Consider the following 25,055-nt stretch of genomic DNA (forward strand, 5'->3'; position numbering starts at 1 on the left):
TAATAAAATGATGCGCTGATTGTGGAACAAAGTGCCAAAATATGTTTAGGTGAAAAGAAGAACGCGTGATTTGTCCAAGGCTATGACCTGACAAAGTCAGTCATTGCATAGATGACATCGTTTAATCCACTGACTTTCAGCAGGAATATAACGTTTACTAACCCACGAGACCTTTATTGCTTTCACAGATCACAGGAAGATCATATGATTGCCATAAACGGCAGACATATTCTGCATCTGCGTCTGTACTCTGCAAGCCGCCTTACGGTGTGTGGCGGAGGGTACTTAGTGTACCACTGGCACTTACCCCTTTTCCTGATCCAGTCTCATATAGTGCTTGCGAAGAACAATTGCTGATACGCTTCTGCCTCGGCTCGAATCTCTCGAATTTTATCTTCGTGGTCGTTGCGCGAGATATACATAGGAGGAAGCAATATGTTGATTGAATCTACTAGGAACGTAGAGTCTCGGAATTTTAACAGCAGACCATACCGTGATGAGGAACACCTCTCTTGAAGCGTCTGCTGCTGGAGTTGGCAGAGCATCTCCTTGACACTTTCGCCCTTACTAACTGTACATGTAACGAAACGTGCCGCTCTTCTTTACATCTTCCCCGTTTCCTCTGTCAATCTCATCTGGTACAGATCCCAGGCTGACAAGAAATATTCAGTTATTGGTAGAAATAGCGTTTTCTAAGCTACTTCTTTTGTTGGTGGTTCTCCTGGGGGTTCTTCCAGTGACTCTCAGCTGGCATTTGACAAGCCCGCGATTAATTTTACGTAGTCGTTCCAGTTCAAATCACTCCGTCCCCTTAATCCTAGATATTTTATGGCAGTAACTGCTTCGAGTGATTGTTCTCCAATTGTGTAATTATACAATAAAGATTCTTTCCGTCTATGTATTCACAATAATTTAAATGTATTTATTTTTAAGGTCAGTTGCCTCTCCCTGCAGCAAGCGTCGATCCTCAACAGGTCTTCCTGCATTTCGCTACAATTTCCTGTCGTTGCGACTTCTCTGCATACAACAGAATTATCCGCGAAAAGTCTCACGGAATTTCCAACTTCATCTGCATATTATATATACTGTGAAAAGTTCTGGTCCTGTATCACTCCCTTGTTTCACGCCCGACTTACCTTTACGTCTTAAGACTTCTGTCCGTTCAGAATGTCAGGCTATGATCTGTTTGGTAGAAACTCTTCAGTCCAATCACACAGATGGTGTGAAAATTCGTACACTCGAATTCTGTTCATTAGGCTGCGGTGCGAAACTGTACGGGACGCCTTCAGGAAGACAAGGGACTGAGCATCTGGCTGGGCGCCGGTGTCTATTGCTTTCTGGATCTCGTGGACGGAGAGAGCTAACTGGGTTTCACTAGCTGTTTTCGGAAACCATTTCGTTTGCTACACAGGATATTTTCGGTCTCCAGTAACGTTATAATCACGAGCATAAAACGTGCTCCGAAACTCTGTAACAGACTGGCGTCAGAGAGATACAGGCCTATAGTTTTGTGCGTCTGTTCGACGACAAGTATTGGAAACTGGAATGACCTGTCCTTTTTTTCCAATCATTAGGTACGCTTCGATCCTCTAGGGCCTACAGCACACTGCAGCTAGAAGAGCGGCAAGTTCTTTCGTGTATTCGTGTCCAGTGGCCTTTCCTCTGTTGAGCGACTTCAGTTGCTCTCTTTGTCTGTGACTCAAACAAGTCATGTGACACCTAATCAGCGATAAAAATAACGCATCAGCTGTACACAGGAACACAGACTGAGTTTTTCGGTTGATACTATGATGGTAACATCGGCGTTGGAGCCCAGACGACAACGTATCAGTTCGGTACAATTTCGTGTGTACCATCCGTCCCTGAAAAACAGTAATATGGTTTAAAAAGTCAAGAGCTGTAACGCTGTCATCTCTCGTGTTTCATAAAGGAAGGAAATGTCGTTGCAATATATTGGGCAAGCCTCGAGTTCTCGTTTCCTACCTCTTTTTATTTCACACGAAGTGATACCACAATAAGATGACTGTCGTACAACTTTTATCATCCAATAGACCATACAGTGTACTGAAACTATTCTGTCGTCTCTGAGGCCTCCAAAAATAGGCCCTTTTTTAATTTATCAGAGATGTAGAATGTTAGTGACATCTGCAACGTTGATCAAACTTCAAATACTGTAATGCTGATATTTATAGTTCCAAAGTGAACAGTTCCGGTTTCAGAAGCATTTCTTCCTCTAAATTGTTTGTCTTGTCTGAAAATTTTCAGTTTCGGAAGAAGGGTGACAAATTATATCTTTGAGTCGTAACGTATAGTACATCTACTCTGATTGTATGGGCTGTTATTAGTTGCCTGCGACAGTCAAAATCTCGGTTTAAGTTTTGGAGTAACAAACAACTTTAATTAGTCAAAAAATTCAAAGGTCCATTTCAGCTTAAATGGTAAATCACTCTTAGTAGTAAACTTTCAAATCGTGATGGATTACTAAAATTTCGAACAAAGGTGGATTCTCAGCTAACTTGCTCAGCAGTGCATTTCAAAGACAATGTGTGAATAGATGTTCCGGAAAGATAAGAAGCAACGGAAAAAAAGTGACAAGAAGTTGATGTCAGTGAAAATTTCATTGCTTGACAATGAGTCTCATTTGGAATTTACGTAGTTCGAAAAAGTGCTAAAAATTTTACGAAAAGCTTTGAGATGATCTCCTGCGTTTGTTTGTACTCTGGCATTATGAACAGCTTTAATTTATAAATGTCGTCTTGAGAATTTGTGTCGTGAGTCTCCCATTCGCTTCCCTCGGTCAGTACTCAACCTGAAACTGTTTTAGCTTCAGTCTTATTATGACCATGTGGTACTCCCTAGCCGGTCTTTCTCACAACGCAACTGCAGCATGTTTTCATCTGTAGAGTAACTAATCGGTCAAAGTGTAATATGTTGCCAATTCTATCTTCCACAGGAACAACTCTTAAGGATTTTTTGTGGGAAAGACTTGCACACTGCAGTTTCTGCATCGAATTTTCATATCTCGTCGCCAAGGAAGTGGTTGAACACGGAACATAAGCTCTAAATAGAGGAGACGGGAAGGAAACAGGCCCTCTGTTTTCAAAGAAACTAAATCTGGATGAGTGATTGTAGTCTTATGCCGTGTCATGCCAGAATAAAATCTTCTAGACTTTCAATTTGGGTGGCTGGAGGAGAATTTGTACATCGCTAGGCCACATCGCTAGTCTATTGCTTTAATCACCATCACTTTAGTTGTTGCGAATTACTGATCTGGAAAGCTGTCTAGATATTTAGGGGGTCATCGGCAAATACTTTATATTTCATATGGTAGACTTCCAGTGTCATTACAGAAAGCTCGTAGAATCGCAGTTACACAGAAAACAGAGATATTACTTTTCAACATAACGCAGAGGTTGGTTAAAAATTTCGAGCCTCGTTTTTATTAAACAAATGTATTTTGAAATATATTTTGGTAATTCAGATAAAACATTTCCTTGACTGAAGTGAACGGGTTGACAGTCGGCTCATCGACTTGGAGATTTCTCTCTCTCTCTCTCTCTCTCTCTCTCTCTCTGTCTCTCTGTCTCTCTCCGTCTGTCTCTACAGTATTTCGCTCTACCTCTCACAGAAAATGGATAACTGTTGTGGAGTCATCATTCACGTGAACCGCTAACAGACAGTTACAGAAATTCAGATTAAATTTTATTGCTCCGGTTGTTACCTAATCTCCCTGTGATGAAACACAATAGAGAATTTTCGAAAGGAAATGCTGGAAACGAGTTGTAAAATAATTAGCTTTCCACAGATAGCGCTCAGAACTGAGTTTGTTTCCGAGCGGTGGCAGCATAGTTAAAAATATTATGGTGTTCATCATTTATGAAGTAAAGACTTCACGCAAAGCGTTAATCATGGGGAACGCAAACGCCCCTGTGTACTTCAAAGAGCTGCCCTCTCCTTAACAGCACGCAAACTGCTTGGTATAAGAGATCAATCTAGGCCTTTTCATGAATAAGAGGTGAGTATTGATTAAAATTCAGAAGTTGCTGACATATTACAACAATTCGAGCAAATTGTGAAAATACAGCCGGCTGACATTGTCGACAACAAACGATATTTCGACAGGTACCCGCCATCTACGGCCTCTTCTTACAGAGTATTTGCGTTTCGTTTGGGTTCTTTCCCCGGCTAGGTTTTTATCTGTATTGCACTGAAACAGTGCACAACAGTGCAAATATCGACGGCATGTGACTTGTCTTGTTTGGAAATCTATTTTCCTCTTGGTCCTCAAGCTTGCATTCAGTACTGTTCGGTCCTGTTTTGAGTATGTTTTATCAGCGTTGTTAGTTGTACATTAACATTGGGCGAAGAATCGGCCGATATGCTTCTTGTAAATGCGTTCACTGAATGCCGTGGAAAAGCGGCACGTCGACGCCCTGCTCAGCTGTTTCCTCATCGGCGGCAACCACATCACAGTAGTTATGCATCGGTACATAGGCGCCCACGAACAACCGAATGCTTTCGTGTTCCCACGTTTTGGTGATTGCGTAATAAATGCGTTTTCATTGTTGTGAAAATGTATTCACAGAAACAAAGATAAATCTGATAACAAAGAAGAAAAATCGTAATTATATTTTTACTTTGTAACAGCCATCGCAGATCCCGGATCCCTTATATCAAAATACTCAGAAAATATCCCGAAGCAACATTCGGAATTTTGTCGGAGGAGTTGCGATTCATCAAGCAATCTTGCCAGGTAAAACAAATGCATATACAAGGTATCCCTCCTAAGAGTCGTCAAGCGCATTTTCTCCGGTGTTTTGGCAGATATTTGCAATTTAGTTGTTACAGTGTTTAGCTGGAGTCAGCCCAAAAGAATACTGTTCATCACATCTTTCACGCTTCACCCAGTGTCGACGGAAAGCGTCGGTTTGCTTCCGTGACAAACAAAATGATTTTTAAGGAAGAATTTTACGCGCCCTTTCGATAGAGGGTCAAAATTAGGCTAATGCAGTATTAGTTTTTGCGTTATGTTTTAAATAGGACAGAAAAACACTGAGAATAAGCAGTACTCTACAGCGACTTCGTTGCGCTGCGGCAGACGGATAGCTCGCGACGCAATGTTTATTCTTCGTGTTTTTCTGTCCTTTTTTAATACATAGTGATAAACCAAATATCGCATTAAACTAATCTGGGACCGCTCTATCGAATGGTCACGTAAATTCTACTTTAATTTTATTTGTAACTGGTAACAAACCGACGCTTTCCGATCATACGGAACGTCGCATGAAATACGTGATGTGCAGTATTTGTTTGGGCTGACACCAGATACATATTGCAGATATCTGCCGAAATACGAAGGAAAATGCACCTGACGACTGTTAGGAGAGACAATCGGTATCTGACGCTTACCAAAAGGTACGCAAGTAACGGTAACTCCATCCATCTGCTGTTTGACGAGGGAGAGAGCAGGACTGCAAGGAGAATTTAAGCAAATACGTCCGTATTGATTTATAAGGTCACTAGCTAACTTGATATCAACTGCTTCCACAATAATACTATCCCAACAGTCGCGTGTGCACTAACTAGAGCTAAACAAAATTAGTTCTGCTGCCGCTAATCGCATCAAGTAATACACTGGTGTATGTTCATGAAAGAATGCATTATACTTGCCGACAGTTGGATTCTGTTTCCAAACAATTATTTTGGCTTCATTTGATGACTGTATCGAGCATTTAAACTCTTTTTTGGGATTGGCTGGACGTTGCTTCTTGGTTGCAGTATGACTGTTGATTTCGTTCTGTAACTGCCCAACATCCGGCTAAGTTTGGAAGTTTCCGTGGCTAGCAGTATGATATTACATCTCGATGTCCTGTGATCAGTCTCACGGAGAAAGCTTCGTGCGACGCAGCTGTATCCGTGCTAGGGAAAAGTTTAAACTTTGCACCACGTCCAAACGCATACCAGTTCGACAGATAATATTTGTACTTTTGAGTATCGTAACGTTCAGTTATTAGATGTGAAGCAAATATACATTGTTGCAATTGTGCTAATATACAGGACGTTTATATGGATTACGTTCAAACAGTCCACCTGCTTAGGCGGGTGGTAACGTGTATGCCTCCCATGCACTGGGCCCGGGTTCGATTTCCGGCCGGGTTGGAGGTTTTCTCCGCTCGGGGACTGCGTGTTGTGTTGTTCTCATAATCATTTCATTCTCATCACCGGACGCAAGTTCTTCAGTGTGGCGGCGACTGAAATAAGACTTGCACTTGGCGGTAAAACCCGACTGGGACATCCCGGCCAACAAAGCCATACGATCATTTCATTTCATGTTCAAACAGATTCTTATGCAGTTATGTATGCTCTACATTTGGCTGTGTCGTACGAGGTGCATTCAAGTTCTAAGGCCTCCGATTTTTTTTCTAATTAACTACTCACCCGAAATCGATGAAACTGGCGTTACTTCTCGACGTAATCGCCCTGCAGACGTACACATTTTTCACAACGCTGACGCCATGATTCCATGGCAGCGGCGAACGCTTCTTTAGGAGTCTGTTTTGATCACTGGAAAATCGCTGAGGCAATAGCAGCACGGCTGGTGAATGTGCGGCCACGGAGAGTGTCTTTCATAGTTGGAAAAAGCCAAAAGTCACTAGGAGCCAGGTCAGGTGAGTAGGGAGCATGAGGAATCACTTCAAAGTTGTTATCACGAAGAAACTGTTGCGTAACGTTAGCTCGATGTGCGGGTGCGTTGTCTTGGTGAAACAGCACACGCGCAGTCCTTCCCTGACGTTTTTGTTGCGGTGCAGGAAGGAATTTGTTCTTCAAAACATTTTCGTAGGATGCACCTGTTACCGCAGTGCCCTTTGGAACGCAATGAGTAAGGATTACGCCCTCGCTGTCCCAGAACATGGACACCATCATTTTTTCAGCACTGGCGGTTACCCGAAATTTTTTTGGTGGCGGTGAATCTGTGTGCTTCCTTTGAGCTGACTGTCGCTTTGTTTCTGGATTGAAAAATGGCATCCACGTCTCATCCATTGACACAATCGACGAAAAGAAAGTCCCATTCGTGCTGTCGTTGCGCGTCAACATTGCTTGGCAACATGCCACACGGGCAGCCATTTGGTCGTCCGTCAGCATTCGTGGCACCCACCTGGATGACACTTTTCGCATTATCAGGTCGTCATGCAGGATTGTGTGCACAGTACCCACAGAAATACCAACTCTGGAGGCGATCTGTTCAACAGTCATTCGGCGATCCCCCAAAACAATTCTCTCCACTTTCTCGATCATGTCGTCAGACCGGCTTGTGCGAGCCCGAGGTTGTTTCGGTTTGTTGTCACACGATGTTCTGCCTTCATTAAACTGTCGCACCCACAAACGTACTTTCGACACATCCATAACTCCATCACCACGTGTCTCCTTCAACTGTCGATGAATTTCAATTGGTTTCACACCACGCAAATTCAGAAGACGAATGATTGCACGCTGTTCAAGTGAGGAAAACGTCGCCATTTTAAGTATTTAAAACAGTTCTCATTCTCGCCGCTGGCGGTAAAATTCAGTCTGCCGTACGGTGCTGCCGTCTCTGGGTCGTATTGACAATGAACGCGGCCTCATTTTAAAACAATGCGCATGTTTCTATCTCTTTCCAGTCCAGAGAAAAAAAATCGGAGGCCTTAGAACATGAATGCACCTCGTATTTGTCGAAAATGTATTTTCGATCCATTGACGTATACTGTTTTCCTCCTGTTGAGAAGTTTGTTATAACTGAAACGATAGAGAATAAATATACAGTTGTAAGCTGACGCCGGTTGATTTTTTAAGTGCTGTTGAACAGGCTGTTTTTAAGCTATGTCCTGTTGTTGTCGAAGGTCTTAGGAAAGAAGCATGTCGTGTGTTGACTGGAGCACGTTCGCCCATCAGTAATATTGTAGTGACTGAAAGGGCTGTTTTGCGTTCACTCATGGTGGATCCTGATACTTCTGTGTTACCCGTGGACAAGAGCAATGTTACTGTTGTGCTGGAAAAGCAAAATGATGTTAAAAACATGCACTGTTTACTATCTGATCCATCGTTTCGCAAATTCAGTGATGACCTGCTCCTTGCACAGGAGGTGGTCAACATTCGTAAATCTTAAGTATTGTAGCCCCTAGATTATACGACCTTTCGAACATCCATAAGGTAAAGATTTCTCTTTGGCCTCTTGTCAGTAATATTGATGTTCCCATATACCATGTAGCAAAGCACCTTGTGATTCTTCCTGCTCGTTTAATTCTGAGAGAGGCCGCTGAGAGTATTGCTTTCACTTGTTAATAGATAACAGCGATGCCAACAGGGACGCTCTGCCTGAGGCTGAAAGCGACTGACTGGCATAATATTTGCTGTGACGTTATTCTGAGTTGTCTTTCTTTCGAATACGAGTACAATGTGTCCGCTGGAACTAAAAGAAGAAAATTAGATGGTGAGTGTCGTATCGACAACACAACGTGGGCCGTGAAATATTTCGTCATAGCGAGAGACAAGAAACTAAACTGTATGATACGTAATGAAGTTATTACTGTTCTTAAGGAACACAATATTCGTCAACATAACGATAAAATCATGGTGCACACTTCGATGAATTCAAGAGCAAGATACGTGAACATAAACTTGAAACTTTGAAACGTGAGCTTTGTTTTCAGCAAAACATTTTTTTAGGAAATACATTCAGGAAAGTATGAAGTCAGTACAAAAGTAAGTTTAAGAATCACCAATAAAATCACCAAACAGACGTACCACTCACTCACGGTGATAACATAAAGAGGTGCATTTTAGATACAGCTAAAGAATTTTACATGACAAAACTGAAAAACATGATGCAGTTACTCTTTCAGCAAATGATGTGGAGCGTCGAGTTGAAAACAGCTTGTAGTTTACCAAATCAGATACAAGAAATGCCATCTAAGTTTGCTTGGTACTCAATAGCCCTCGACGAATCTACAGGCATCTCTAAATCTACATACATCTACATAGATACGTTGCAAATCATATTTAAGTTCTTGGCAAAGGGTTCACCGAACCACCTTCACAATATTTCTGTATTACTTCAGTCTAGTACAGAGCGCGAAAAAAACGAACGCCTATATATTTCCGTGCGAGCTCTGATTTATATTATTTTGTTCTGATGATCGTTTCTTCTTATGTAGGTAGGCGTTCACAAAATATTTTCGCATTCGGAGGAGAAAGTGTGACTGAAATTTCATGAGAGGATCCCGCCGCAATGAGAAACGCCTTTGTTTTAATGATGTCCACCCCAAATCCGGTATGATGTCCGTGACAATATCTCCCCTATTTCTCGACAGTAGAAAACGTGCTGTCCTTCATTAAACTTTCTCTACGTACTCCATTAATCCTATATTGGAAAGGATTCCACACCGCGCAGTAGTACTCCAAAAGACGACGGGCAGGCATAGTGTAGGCAGTCTCTGATACTGCTCAAGCCCTGTTGTGTTTTAGAGGTATTAACACAGACTTCGAAGTTACTGAAGATCTGGCAGATCTGATTTTATTTTTTAATGAGGCTCTCTTTCAATAAATGAAGTTAATTTTAGCTGAAAAGTACGGTCCTCCAATTTGTCGGCTAAAATGCATTATAACAGATGTGGAAAGAAATATGTCTGGAAAATATGCAGGTTTAGTCGGAAGACTGAAGTCAAAATGTGAAGCTAGTTAATTAGTTAGTTTTACGTTCGCTGGTTCGTTTTGCGCTATAAATCTTAAGGAGTCATTTTACAGTCACGTGGCAAATTAAGGTGTAAATATTCTTACGTGCTGAACATTCTAAATTCTTTTTAAGTAGACAGATACGAGTTAGTATTTCTACTCACCACGTTTTACACATTACAACAATAGAAAGTTTTCTATATCATAGAAGGAGTTGTCAAGGAGAAACTTTATGAATTTGTTTTCAAATTTTACTTTCCTGTCTGTCAGACGTTTTATATCACTGAGGAATTGATCAATTTTTTTGTTGCAGCATTGTGCACCTCTTTTTGTGCTAAAGACAACTTTAATGTGGAGTAATGAAATCACTTTCCCTTCTCGTATTGTAATTATGTACATATCACTGTTTCTTTTGAACTGTAGTGGATGATTTACAACAAACTTCATTACGAAATACATATACTGTAAAGCAGAAGTCAGTATTTCCAACTCCTTCAACAGATGTCTACAAGATGATTGTGGGTTACCACATATATTTTTCTTACAGCACGTTTTTGAGCAACGAAGACTTTTTCTTCAAGATGAGTTACCCTAGAACATTATTCTACATGACATTATTGATTGAAAATATACAAAATATGTCAGATTACTGAGTTGTCGCTCCCCAAGATTTGCAAATGTGGCTGAACTGAGCTGTTTTAGGAGTTCTATAATATGCTTTTTCAGTTTAAATTCTTATCAATATGGACAAGTCAGAATTTTATTCCCTCACCATATGTTACACTTTGTTACACATTGGTGCAGTACTCCTACATGTGCAGAACTGAATATGTTGAGTCGTTTTAAAACTGACGCTCAGACCTGTCACAAAAAACCAGTCTATGATACTTTTAATAACATTCTATACGATTTCTTCTGTTTCTGTATGTATTCATTGATTGATTACAATTCTAGTGTCATCTGCAAAAAGAACTAATTCCGCTTGTCGTATATGAGACAGAAGACAGTTTACATACGTGAGGAACAATAGCGGACCTAAGACACAGGCGCAGAGATGAAAAATTAATTTCTGCTTTTGAATAAGCATACACAATTGACGATTCTACTACCACACCATCGTTTGACCGCAGTACAAACTTTAAAAAACGCTGACGTTAAAGTAAATACTTCTTGTATAAATACGACTATTCGAACGGGGAACCACGTCCTGGCAGAATTCCTGTTATATTTTTGATTGCTAAGGCAGCGGGTATAGTCTTTTCACTGACTTATATATTGAGAGAAGTTCACGTGCAGAGTGTATTCCTTCGTGTGTGGAAACAGCGCAGATCACTTAACGTTGATGAAAAATTAAAGGAACAGCTGTACACTATTGTCGAACAATATCTCTAGCTTTCACTGGTGGAAAACCTGGCATATTCTACGGTCGGAACGAAATTTAGTAATATTCTTCGATTCACTCAAGCTCCAGTATATGGACTAAAGACAAAGATAGACAAACAACTGCTCGCACAAATGTATATAGTAAATTGTTCTTTCCAAGATCCATCTCAGAATTAAGCTTGAAGAGACCCTAATTCAGGGTGTTTTAAAAAAGTGTCTCATATTGTTACTAAACTAAAAAGAAAGCCCTATAAACAAATGCCCCAAAACAAGTATTTGTTGACTTACGTCAGGAACATGAATGTAACTCCATCCTCTGTCTGGAGTGTGGGACTACGGCTGCTTCAAAAATGGTTCAAATGGCTCTGAGCACTATGGGACTTAACATCTGAGGTCATCAGTCCCTTAGAACTTAGAACTACTTAAACCTAACTAACCTAGGGACATCACACGCATCCATGCCCGAGGCAGGATTCGAACCTGCGACCATAGCAGTCGCGCGGCTCCAGACTGAAGCGCCTAGAACCGCTCGGCCATAGTGGCCGGCGAATACGGCTGGACAATTTCTAATAATACAATACCAATAGCCTTTCTTTTTCTTTTTAGGCTACCAGTTTCGACTTTAGATTAAGTCAACTTCAGCCCTATACAGTGAAGGTTATTAGAGCAATAAGTACATATTAAAATACAGAGCGTATTGTCTGAAAGATGCAAGTGTTACATATTAATTTACATAATTATAAGAAAACAGTCTTAATTAAAATCTACATGATACAACGCAATATGTACTATCAGAAATTAATTGGTTATTCATGCATACTGTGAAACAATCAGTAACCTAGTGGAGTATTCATACACCAGAAGTGTTAAAGTAATGCAGCCATCAGTCCAGTATATCCATTGTCTGTAAATAAGTATGCTTATACGAGGCAGACTCTACTGGTTTTTGTCCAAAGTAAAAGAGGCGCGTAAAGGGACCGACTAATCATCTGTAAAGTAGATAACAGGATAATATATCCGGTAAAGTTCAGGGGGTACATAGTAATCAATGGTATTATTTATAGTATACAAAAAAGAACGATACATTAAAAAGAAATTACAGCTATTGAACACCATAGCTGTACTCTATGGGTATTAGAGTGGATGATTTGACAGTTGCTGACAGCTGTCCAAAGAGCACGCATGCCAGTGTGGGTATTGGTTTGTGTCTTTGTGGTCAGTTATGGCTTAATGTAGGTCCTACTTAACAGTTAGTAGTGGATTTACCTGACGTGTTTCGTATAGTTAGGTCATTAGGGTATGAGTACTTTTAGGTTAGTTACGTAGATGTTTCAGTCCATTCGGTTTTATGTTACCCCAATGGCGAATGGAACTATTACATCTCTGCAATTTTCATTTGCATTTAAGTGTTATAATGATGGTCTGGGGAGTGGAGATTACTTTCTAGTGACTTTTCCGCGATTACATGATTAAGAAGTGATATATTCGGATACTATATGATGAAGAGTACATCATCCTTTTACAAATTTCAGAGCCCATGTGGACTCTTATTTGATTTAACATTTCATGGTATGTACTTGAGTTTACCTCTCGATGTTTGCGTTTCCCCTACGATCTATATGGAACAGTTAACGTCCCGTTTTGTTGAGCACTAGGGACATAGTCTAATACTAATTTTTTTTTTATTTTCGCGACTTCCTATAACGAGACTACGGTTGATTATCTTCGTTCATTAGATACTCCACAGAAGTATGGTAGGAATTTTCTGCCCAAATAACTGGTGTTGGTTTCCCATCTTCCAAATGGTGTTCTTACAATTAGAAACCACCCTTGTGTTATTGGTGAAAAAGGTGTGCTTTGTGAAAGTTAACGTACGCAATACCCACTTTTTGGTTGTTGTATTCAGGGTCTTATTACGTGGATGAATACAATTTTACTTTTTATTTTTTACTTCTTACAGTCATGCTCCTAGAGTGCTTCTGGGTCCTCCTTGTAGAGTATTGTCTAATAACCATAGAGTACAGCTATGGTGTTCAATAGCTGTAATTCCTTTTCAATGTGTCGTTCCTTTTTGTATACTGTAAAGAATACCATTGCTCATTGTGTACCCCCTTTACTTTACCTGATATATGATCCTGTTATCTACTTTACAGATGATTAGTCGGTCCTCTTACCCGCCTCTTTTTCCTTGGACAAAAACCAGTATGAATACTCCACTAGGTTACTGATTGTTCTGTTATAACCTTCACTGTCTAAGCATGAAGATGACTTTAATGTAAAGTCGAAACTGGTAGCCTAAAAATAAAACCTAAAAAACGGCTGTTGATATTGTATTATTGGAAATACGCCAGGAACGCTAATAACCCATTGGTGCAGGCTGTCTCCCGATTAACGTTCGGTATTGATTTCAGATTCTCTGCGTTTTTCTCTATACTTAAACCTCAGAGTGTGACGTTTTTGTTCATACGTAGCGCCTACAATTAACTGTCTTCCACATCAGCCATTCCGAACGTGTCGTTTCGACGATGAGCTTGCATTAGACATCAGTAATTTCGTGGACTGTGAACAACAAATGTGAAATAACCCCAAAAAGTATTACTTTACACGGTCAGACATGGTAGTTGACTAAGGCTTAGCCAATGGCGTTAATCCAAGGGAACTTGTCACGTATAAGGAGCAGTCAAATGAAAACGAGACACATGGAAAAAAAAGTGCAAGTGCAAGTACGACTCACACTCTAAGGATCCGTCCAAACTTAATTATGTATATCGGTTGTCATGATAATAATAATAATAATGAAGAAAGTATTGGGAAAGTAAGAAAACCCGAAGAGAGATTAAAAAATCATCTGCTTATCGATCTACAGAGGGGACATTCGATAATAATGATAATAATAATATCTTGTGGACCTATGACTTGATTCAAGTCTTTCACTTAGGCGACTTGCGCGTCCCTAACCTACCCCGTTATCGAATCGGGGAAACGGGACCTACAGTTAAAAGTGGAATCCGCACCACGTGTTGTTTCTGGCGATTCCTCACAACATTGAAAGGTCAAGGCTACATTAAAACGAAGATTGAAAAATCCATGGCTCGACCGAGATTCGAACCCACGACCTTTCGGTTTCCAGGCACGCGCTTTACCACTTGTTTTGTCTTGTTTCTTTCGATCTGTTTCTTCGACAGTATTTGTCAGTGGTTCTGCGCGGATGTCGTACGGCATCGTTCAAATTGTATCGATGAGAACTCCACTAAGTGTTTTTCATTTTTTTGTTTTTTACGTCAAATAACCGTGATGACATGTTTACTGTTAACACGAAAACACAAACGGCTGCATTTTCAGTGCTGCCGTAACGAGGAAGCATTGATTTCTGATGTACGGTGTTGCATTGTATTCAGCGATGAATCGAGGTTCTGCAGCGCTTCGGATGACTATCGTTGGCGAATACTGCGGCGGGCAGGGGAGATGTTCCAATCTTCCAGTGCTCTGACAGGCATAGCGGTGTTAGTCTTGGCGTCATATTGTGGGTAGCCATTGGGTATGGCTTCGGGGCAGAGCTGACAGTCATTGAGGGAACTCTGACGGCACAATGGTATGTCACGGATTTTCTGCGTCCCCATGTCTTACCTTTCATATGAGACCACCGTAGTGCCGTTTCCCAACACGACAATGCTCGTCCATATATGTCAAGTGTCTCTGTGAACATTCTGCGTCATGTTTAGGTACTCCCGTGGCCAACAAGATCCCTAGATCTTCCAAAAAAGTAAGAATATAAAAAAAAGCGGCCTTGTCCTTGTCTATAAATACAAATACGTTTATCAATTACATGAATACTGCAGGTCACAGTATACACAAAACAGAGTGAATAGTCGTTATTTGGTTTTGGATGAATTTATCTTGTACGCTGTTCGATTAGATTCGGTTAAGCGGTGTGAGTATGTCAGTCCGTCAAATCAGTTTTGTTTCCAAACCACAGTGCAATGTCCTTGCTATGTTGACATAACTACTAAGCAGTTACGGGCGCTGATGACAGCGCAGTTGAGCGCCCCACAAACCAGACATCATCACTACGCTGTTACAGAAAAGATCAAAGTCCAAACTGTTACCACGATATGGTAGGCATACTATTTCTTAAAATTTTTTCATCAACGCCTTCATATCACCATCTTCATCACAACACACTCAGCTAAACATTTTCTCCATGTATCTGCCAAACTGAGAGACGCTCTGCGAAGTGCCAAATCACATCAGGTGATTCCGGGATCACTTAGGCAGGATCCTATAGGTTCTTGGCGGATCGGTCTATCTTGTACGCCATTTCTGAGCAAAAGGCAATGGATATATCTTGCGATTCATTCGTATAGTATTCTTTTGTGTACACCGTTTCCTCTCATTCAATTTCTTAGGCCTTCAAGAGCGATGAATGAGCTTAATGCTTTTGTGATGTATCCATTTCACAAGAACAATGCAGCAACTGGATATTGGAACATACTACTCCTGTGAAACACCTCTGTTGGATAAAACCTGATGCTTAGCAAGGTTTTTTTTAGAAGATATGAATCCCAGAAGAAAGAAACTAATCTCTAATGGAATGCCTCGATTTCTCGATAATTTTTACCTTCAAATGACACATCAATTCTCACTCGTTTAATTCTCTGCGTTGTCCATTTTGACTGACAATAGTTCGTTAGGTTGCCGTATGTTCCTACACTTGTATAGCTTCATATACATAGCGTAACATCACACAAAGAACATTATGTGGATGGTCTCGGGGCGTTAGTCCACATAGTGTAAGTAAATAGAATAGAGTTCCTTCGTTGAAATGATGCATTCATTTGATTGAACACTCGTAAGAGGTTAAAACAGTGTGCCCAATTATTTCTGGAACTCACTTCCTTCCCTTTCATGAGCGAAGTTCTTACTACTAAGCTATCAGAAAACACCGAGCGACTCGAAGCTGCTCTCTGAACAGTTAAAGAAAAATAGATAAGTACTCATTAACGAGCTTTCCTAGTAACGATGAAGGACCAGTATACCTGAGAAACAAGGAAATAAGTTTATAGTTCGCATCTAGCCTACATCCGTATCATTAGATGGGGAGAAAAAATTGATGAAGCAATGGTCGGTGGCCTATAGGTAAAACAACTCCGAAGATTTAATATCGAGTTGTCCGGCGCCCTCAAAGCAACGCTTCACGTTCGCAGCGCATATATGAGAGTGGCTACGGTACAGGAAAGTTCTTAGTCACATATATAGCGATGACTTCGGGACTACATTTATAATTTCGAGATGGAGAAATACGTCAGCCTATACTTTTCTCACAACTTGAATCAGAATAATACTTAGTATGGATAAACGTTTTTCTCGAAAAGTAGATACTTGGTTTCGCGTTCCAGTTCCACAAAGGTATTAAGCGCATCGCATATTGACACGTTGTTCGTCAAGAAAAGAGCTAGGAAATATACACACGACGGTTTTAGTGTCTATTGTTGTTTCCAAAATTTCGTTGACAATTGTGAATTTGTAAGAGGTATGGTACCATCACATTGAGTTGGGAATGTACATTTTGATTACTCTTCAAATAATAAAAGGCTGTCCAGAATTTGCTGTACAGTTTTCTGATTTATTTGTTATTGGCCAATTTCGACTTTCTACTCATTAACAAGCAACCTATATCCATTCTAAAACCTGTAACAAAGAAGAAACATATAAAAAAAACACCAAATGGCGGCTCTGCCAATTTAACAGAGGCTAGGCTCTATACTTTTTTAAATTAGCAACGCTGCTATTTGGTGTTCTTTACAAACATTTTTATATGTTGCATGTTTTATTCTATCTGTTTTTGATACGTTAATAGGTGGCTTCCTGATAACAGAAAGAGGTAATTGGCCAGTGGCAAATATATTTGAAAACAGTACAGCCCATAAAGGATTTTTTTATTTGAAAAATATATCGAGACTGCGGAATAAAGGGCAGACAATATTATCAGTATTTTAGGATTACGTACTACCCTGTACGATAAAAATTTTACGTAGCTCAGACATCCAGGTCGACCAATGAACACTGCAAACGATTTACCGTGGACACAACTTTACAAGTTAAATTACGCCTCTGAGCATAGTTTTACACATTTTCCTTACTAAAAGTGTTTTATAGTCATTGGTCACGGTTAGATTCCGCTAAATTTACTTGATCGAAATAGGTTTTTCTAGCTGGAGAGGCTAATCAGGTTCTTCGGTACATGATAACGCAATCGTATTCCAGCTCTGTTGGTTATAGCTTGTTCTTGGCAAAGACAAGAACGTTACCCACAGTTTAAGTAAGCATGCTACGCTAAACTGGAGTCAGTAAAGAATGTGACCAAAGTGTTCAGAGTATACATGACGTTGTCAGTTCAAGGTGTCAGCATTTACAAAAGGAAGATGTTGTCATACAGACGAGGGCAGCTTGCGAACCAATCGATTTCTATCGATTTATGAGCTGAAGGTCAGCCATCAATCGTTTCGCGCAAGTCGGCGGGGATGAAGCCGTTGCATGTCCCAACAATACATAACTAAAAAGAAATTCTGTATTGATACCAGGGAGGAAGCGAATGGATCCTGGATGCTCCAGAGAATCTGCTGTTGGCAGGGACTGTACATCCTGAACGTAACGTATTCTACATTCTACCTGCGGACTGACCATGCCTGCTTTACGTGCAATAAGTATAATATAAACATATCGGCAAAGAAGTTAGATAGACGTTTTTTCGACGTTGTCTTCAATTTCCAAATATTTTTAAGATTTGTAACTTTGTGAATCAATACCCCCTACAGCTCTATACTGAGGCTGACAATAGGAACCAGGTAAATGACATTTGTATTAAAAATTAATCATTAGAGTTCCTTCTCCAGTACAAGCAATGTTAACTGAAGTGATCTGAAATAAATATACACACAACGTAAGTCATATACCCAACACTTTGTAGTCCAATGTAACTAATATTTATTAAATTATGACCGCAGTACAGAAAAGACACAGAAGCATTCAGATAAGCTGCAATTTTAATAATAGCAGACTTAATTACAATCGGTGTTTTCACAGAAGTCAAACGATGAATGACCAATAAATTTACGATAACCAAATTCAGGGAATTCATTGTAGTTCTGTAAAATTCAAAAAATAAAGCAGAACTGATATCGTCAAAATTATTCCTGTGAAAAGTTCCACACAGTTAAGTGGAATTTTGAGTTTAGCAGAATGGTCCGAACGATCTTTTCTTTTTACTTTTTATTTTTTTGTAGAATAGATGGCGAGTTCAGTTACTGTGAAGATGCGTTCGTTTGATGACTGAAATTAGTATGAGACTGTCCTGACAGACCGTGTCTCATAATTGATAAGTCAACTCGAGGCTGAGGTAATTTTGTGCTAAAGTGAATTTAGCTGCCATGTATTCCAGATGTGTAGGCAATCAATGTAAAAGAATCGTACACGACCATGCTAAGATACTTTATGATGTTTTCAGTGCACCTACCATTAATTATGACTTCAAACTGATTTCGCTAAATAGTAATGTCTCATGAGTGCGTAGGACATCAGTGAGTTCCAGGAACAGTGACATTCAAGAAAAATTGTGAGGTTTTAAACAAGAAATACGTCATCCCTTAGCATAGAAAGGCAAAGGTTACCCGTCCCCTCCCTTTCTCTTGGCTGTCTGTATGAGGAATATAGTGAAGACACTAGATCTATTCGACAGTCACCTTCTAATATCCTATCCCAAATTTCGTTAACAGACCTTACTAGGAACACAGTAAATTTTCTTTAGTTCATTTCTTTTGCAAATTTTCAGAGATATCTTTATAACTTCGAACTTGGTGAACCAACCACATGCTATATTAACATTTAATTGCACGTTACCGATTCCTTCATTCCTTCATTTCCATTCTCCTCTGAAACTTTGATTGGTTCACAAACACTCCAACAATGTTGAAGAATATCTTGTACGACATTTTCTCCGCTATTACCTTGAAAAATACTTCACACTTTCCCAGCATTCTCTCCATAAATAACTGTTTGCATTAATCCTAAGCTTCTAGTTCGCAATACACTTTTACCGTTAGATATCTGATCGATTAACTCAGTACAGATGCTGATCCTGCAGTCTAAATGTTCTTCGTAATAACAACTGCCGCAAAGCTGTAAACGGGTGGATTAAAACATCCTTTTATTTTCTAGTCACCACTATTACTATATAGTGATTTTCAGCTGGCTGTCTCAAACACATATCAGGTGAAAAATAGTTAAAATATAAATATAAAAGAACGATGGGTTGTTTAGCCGAGAGAATGAAAGGAAGGCTTGCACCGCGGAACCCATGAAATATGCATACTTGGCTACAAGTGAAGCGTTCATAAGGTCTTACGCCGTTAAAAAAGGATGTTGTTAGCCTACTGTGCCATATAAAAGGTGGAAATAAAATGGAAGGCATACAGTAAGGGAGACTATCATACAATAAAATATTTTACCATTTTTTACTTCTTCTGTTACTTATTTATCACCACTCCACAGCGCCAGCCTCTGTGGCCAAGCGGCTCTAGACGCTTCAATCTGGAACTGTAAGACTTCTACTGTCGCAGGTTCGAATCCTGCCTCGGGTATGGATGTGTGTGATGTCCTTAGGTTAGTTAGGTTTAAGTAGTTCTAAGTCTAGGGGACTGATGACCTCAGATGTTAAATGCCATAGTGCTTAGAGCCATTTGAACCATTTTTCTTCAAACAGAGCGTTAGTAATTTGCTGCTTGACACAGTCGCGTCGATGAAATATCTAGGCGTAACGCTGCACAGCGATATGAAATGGAGCGAGCACGTAGGGACCTTAGCAGAGAAGGCGAATGGTCGTCTTTGGTTTATGGTTTAAATGGCTCTGAGCACTATGGGGCTTAACTGCTGTGGTCATCAGTCCCCTAGAACTTAGAACTACTTAAACCTAACCAACCTGAAGACATCACACACATCCATGCCCGAGGCAGGATTAGAACCTGCGACCGTAGCGGTCGCACGGTTCCGCACTGTAGCGCCTAGAACCGCTCGGCTACTTCGGCCGGCCGTCTGTGGTTTAATGGTAGAATTTTTGGAAAGTGTAGCCCATCTATAAAGGAGATCGGGTATACAATACTTGTGCGACCCATTTTTGAATACAGCTCCAGCGTTTGGAATTCCTTCGAGGTAGATAGGTTAGATCGACAAGCGAGTTTTACGGAGATGCTTTGTGAACTCCGATGGAAATTCCTGAAGGGAAGACGACGTTTTTTCGCGAAGCACTACAGAGACAATTTAGGAAACCGGCATTCGAATTTTACAGCAAAACGATTCTATTGTGGCCAATGTACATTTCGTTTAAGGATTACGAAGATAAAATAGGGAAAATTAGGACTCGTATGGAGGTATATGGACAGTCGTTTCTCCCTCGCTCTGTTTGCAAGTGGAACATATCTAGTAGTGATACAAGGTACCCTCTGCCATGCAGCATACGATGGCTTGTGGAGTATTTATGTAGAAGCAAGTGTAGATAAATACCAATACTGATACTTAAGCACGCAGACATTTTCTTTGCTCCGAAAGCAGTATTTTGCTTTTTTTCCTGTCCGTATCCCGTGTCGTCAGTATTTGTCAGTGTCGGTGGTAGAGGGTGACCGGATGCTTCCTGTCGCCATTGCTCGGGAAGTGTGGACTTTACATATGGTGGTATCGCTGGATACGACAGCTGGGCTGTCAACAGCGACACAAGACAGGCTACGAGAGCGCCTGGGTTGGAGAGGTCCGCCATTTGCGAGTGGCAACAAACATGTGCACGGCTTTCACAGCGCCCATCCCGCACTATTTCGGACGAAAGCTGGGACTGTCGCTGTTTGCGAGTCCTGCGGCTCCGCCCGCGTTTCCGGGTACTGGGCAGACGCCCCGGTTGCTCACTCACCTTCGAGCTGCGTCAACACGCAGAGTGAATGTCAACAAACGGAATCTCTCCGTGTCAGCGTTTCCCGTTATACTTTGGGCTCTCTTCTTCGGTTTTAACAAAATATTTTTTCCGATACAAGCTGATGTTAGAATCCCAGTGATTCAAAACTGGCGACTGTAGTGTAGTGACGAATCCATCACAAAATTCCTTTTGTTTACACGAATGTGTTAAGCCTTTACTGTGGCCTCTGCAGCGAGTTTTTCCTATTTATTCTCAAGTTAATATCGATTATTGTTAGGAGGCTTACACTGTGTTTAAATCTACACATATTCTTAAGTTGTAATTCACACTTATTTTCTCTCATGCAACATGTCCTAAATAACCTATAAGAGCAGAAGGAATAAGGACGCTGGCCGTGGTGGCCGAGCGGTTCTAGGCGGTTCAGTCTGGATCCGCGCGACCGCTACGGTCGCAGGTTCGAATCCTGCCTCGGGCATGGATGTGTGTGATGTCCTTAGGTTAGTTAGGTTTAAGTAGTTCTAAGTTATAGGGGAATGATGACCTCAGAAGTTAAGTCCCATAGTGCTCAGAGCCATTTGAACCATTTTGTTAAGTCCTATAGGACTCACAGCCATTTGAATAATAAAAAAAAAAGGATGTCGTGTGACTAGGGCCTCCCGTCGGGTAGACCGTTCGGCAGGTGTAAGTCTTTCGATTAGACGCCACTTCGGCGACTTGCGCGTCGATGGGGATGAAATGATGATGATTAGGACAACACAACACCCAGTCCCTGAGCGGAGGAAATCTCCGACCCAGCCGGGAATCGAACCCGGGCCATTAGGATTGACATTCTGTCGCGCTGACCGCTCAGCTACCAGGGGCGGACATTTGAATAATGATGTCCATAATTACAAAACTAGAAGGGAAATATACTTTCGCTAGTCATAATTAAACATAATTAAAACTGACTTTAGCTCAGAAAGAGGTAAATAATGTTGTTACCCAAATCTTTGATAGATTATACGCGATGATTTTAAATGTATGACAGACAACAAAGCTGTCCGCCGCTCGTGGTCTCGCGGTAGCGTTCTCGCTTCCCGAGCACGGGGTCCCGGGTTCGATTCCCGGCGGGGTCAGGGATTTTCACCTGCCTCGAGATGACTGGGTGTTTGTGTTGTCCTCATCATTTCATCATCATCCAGGAAAGTGGCGAAAATTGGACTGCGCAAAGGTTGGGAAATTGTACGGACGCTGATAACCGCGCTGTTGAGCGCCCCACAAACCAAACATCATCATCATCCAGACAACAAAGCTAAATTTGAACGTCATGAAGAAGTATATTGACGGGGGATCACTTGTAGCTTGTTTATTACTAAAGCAGTCTTGAGGTACCTTATGTGATCCGCGGGTTTGTTTCACATACCTCGCAGGCCGCCTCATCACGTGACTTGATAGCGAAGCTCCTAGCAGACAGTCAATCTAGCGTCTGTGACCTTAATGTCTATGGGGTAACGCATCGATGCGAATGGCATCGCTTCTCCGACACGACACGCCAAGAAATTACGCCTCAAAACACAAATTTTCGAGTAGATTCATTTTATGTTCAACGCATCTTGCGGATGCTTACGTTTATTTACCTTTCGTGAACATTATTTCTTGACGTACGACGTTTTATAGTAGCTGTCTTAAAAACTTCCATTGTTGTTGTTGTGGTCTTCAGTCCTGAGACTGGTTTGATGCAGCTCTCCATGCTACTCTATCCTGTGCAAGCTTCTTCATCTCCCAGTACCTACTGCAACCTACATCCTTCTGAATCTGCTTAATGTATTCATCTCTTGGTCTCCCCCTACGATTTTTACCCTCCACGCTGCCCTCCAATACTAAATTGGTGATCCCTTGATGCCTCAGAACATGTCCTACCAGCCGATCCCTTCTTCTGTTCAAGTTGTGCCACAAACTTCTCTTCTCCCCAATCCTATTCAATACTTCCTCATTAGTTATGTGATCTACCCATCTAATCTTCAGCATTCTTCTGTAGCACCACATTTCAAAAGCTTCTATTCTCTTCTTGTCCAAACTATTTTCCGTCCATGTTTCACTTCCATACATGGCTACACTCCATACAAATACTTTCAGAAATGACTTCCTGACACTTAAATCTATACTCGATGTTAACAAATTTCTCTTCTTCAGAAACGCTTTCCTTGCCATTGCCAGTCTACATTTTATATCCTCTCTACTTCGACCATCATCAGTTATTTTGCTCCCCAAATAGCAAAACTCCTTTACTACTTTAAGTGTCTCATTTCCTAATATTATACCCTCAGCATCACCCGACTTAATTCGACTACATTCCATTATCCGCGTTTTGCTTTTGTTGATGTTCATCTTATATCCTCCCTTCAAGACACCATCCATTCCGTTCAACTGCTCTTCCAAGTCCTTTGCTGTCTCTGACAGAATTACAATGTCATCGGCGAACCTCAAAGTTTTTATTTCTTCTCCATGGATTTTAATACCTACTCCAAATTTTTCTTTTGTTTCCTTTACTGCTTGCTCAATATACAGATTGAATAGCATTGGGGAGAGGCTACAACCCTGTCTTACTCCCTTCCCAACCACTGCTTCCCTTTCATGTCCCTCGACTCTTATAACTGCCATCTGGTTTCTGTACAAATTGTAAATAGCTTTTCGCTCCCTGTATTTTACCCCTGCCACCTTTAGAATTTGAAAGAGAGTATTCCAGTCAACATTGTCAAAAGCTTTCTCTAAGTCTACAAATGCTAGAAACGTAGGTTTGCCTTTCCTTAATCTTTCTTCTAAGATAAGTCGTAAGGTCAGTATTGCCTCACGTGTTCCAGTATTTCTACGGAATCCAAACTGATCTTCCCCGAGGTCGGCTTCCACTAGTTTTTCCATTCGTCTGTAAAGAATTCGTGTTAGTATTTTGCAGCTGTGGCTTATTAAACTGATTGTTCGGTAATTTTCACATCTGTCAACACCTGCTTTCTTTGGGATTGGAATTATTATATTCTTCTTGAAGTCTGAGGGTATTTCGCCTGTTTCATACATCTTGCTCACCAGATGGTAGAGTTTTGTCAGGACTGGCTCTCCCAAGGCCATCAGTAGTTCTAATGGAATGTTGTCTACTCCAGGGGCCTTGTTTCGACTCAGGTCTTTCAGTGCTCTGTCAAACTCTTCACGCAGTATTGTATCACCCATTTCATCTTCATCTACATCCTCTTCCATTTCCATAATATTGTCCTCAAGTACATCGCCCTTGTATATACCCTCTATATACTCCTTCCACCTTTCTGCTTTCCCTTCTTTGCTTAGAACTGGGTTTCCATCTGAGCTCTTGATGTTCATACAAGTGGTTCTCTTATCTCCCAAGGTCTCTTTAATTTTCCTGTAGGCAGTATCTATCTTACCCCTAGTGAGATAAGCCTCTACATCCTTACATTTGTCCTCTAGCCATCCCTGCTTAGCCATTTTGCACTTCCTGTCGATCTCATTTTTGAGACGTTTGTATTCCTTTTTGCCTGCTTCATTTACTGCATTTTTATATTTTCTCCTTTCATCAATTAAATTCAATACTTCTTCAGTTACCCAAGGATTTCTACTAGCCCTCGTCTTTTTACCTACTTGATCCTCTGCTGCCTTCACTACTTCATCCCTCAACGCTACCCATTCTTCTTCTACTGTATTTCTTTCCCCCATTCCTGTCAATTGTTCCCTTATGCTCTCCCTGAAACTCTGTACAACCTCTGGTTCTTTCAGTTTATCCAGGTCCCATCTCCTTAAATTCCCACCTTTTTGCAGTTTCTTCAGTTTTAATCTACAGGTCATAACCAATAGATTGTGGTCAGAGTCCACATCTGCCCCTGGAAATGTCTTACAATTTAAAACCTGGTTCCTAAATCTCTGTCTTACCATTATATAATCTATCTGATACCTTTTAGTATCTCCAGGGTTCTTCCATGTATACAACCTTCTATCACGATTCTTAAACCAAGTGTTAGCTACGATT

General features: G+C 40.8%; 1 protein-coding gene across 6 annotated transcripts in view; it reads right to left on the bottom strand.

Annotated features, from left to right (window-relative positions):
* Positions 1-25,055, bottom strand: part of LOC126183466 (serine/threonine-protein kinase NIM1) — a 486,904-nt gene that overhangs the window by 331,780 nt on the left and 130,069 nt on the right. The gene's annotated exons all lie outside the window — the stretch shown is intronic.

This window comes from Schistocerca cancellata, chromosome 4, assembly GCF_023864275.1.
Source record: "Schistocerca cancellata isolate TAMUIC-IGC-003103 chromosome 4, iqSchCanc2.1, whole genome shotgun sequence".
Classification (NCBI taxonomy): domain Eukaryota; kingdom Metazoa; phylum Arthropoda; class Insecta; order Orthoptera; family Acrididae; genus Schistocerca; species Schistocerca cancellata.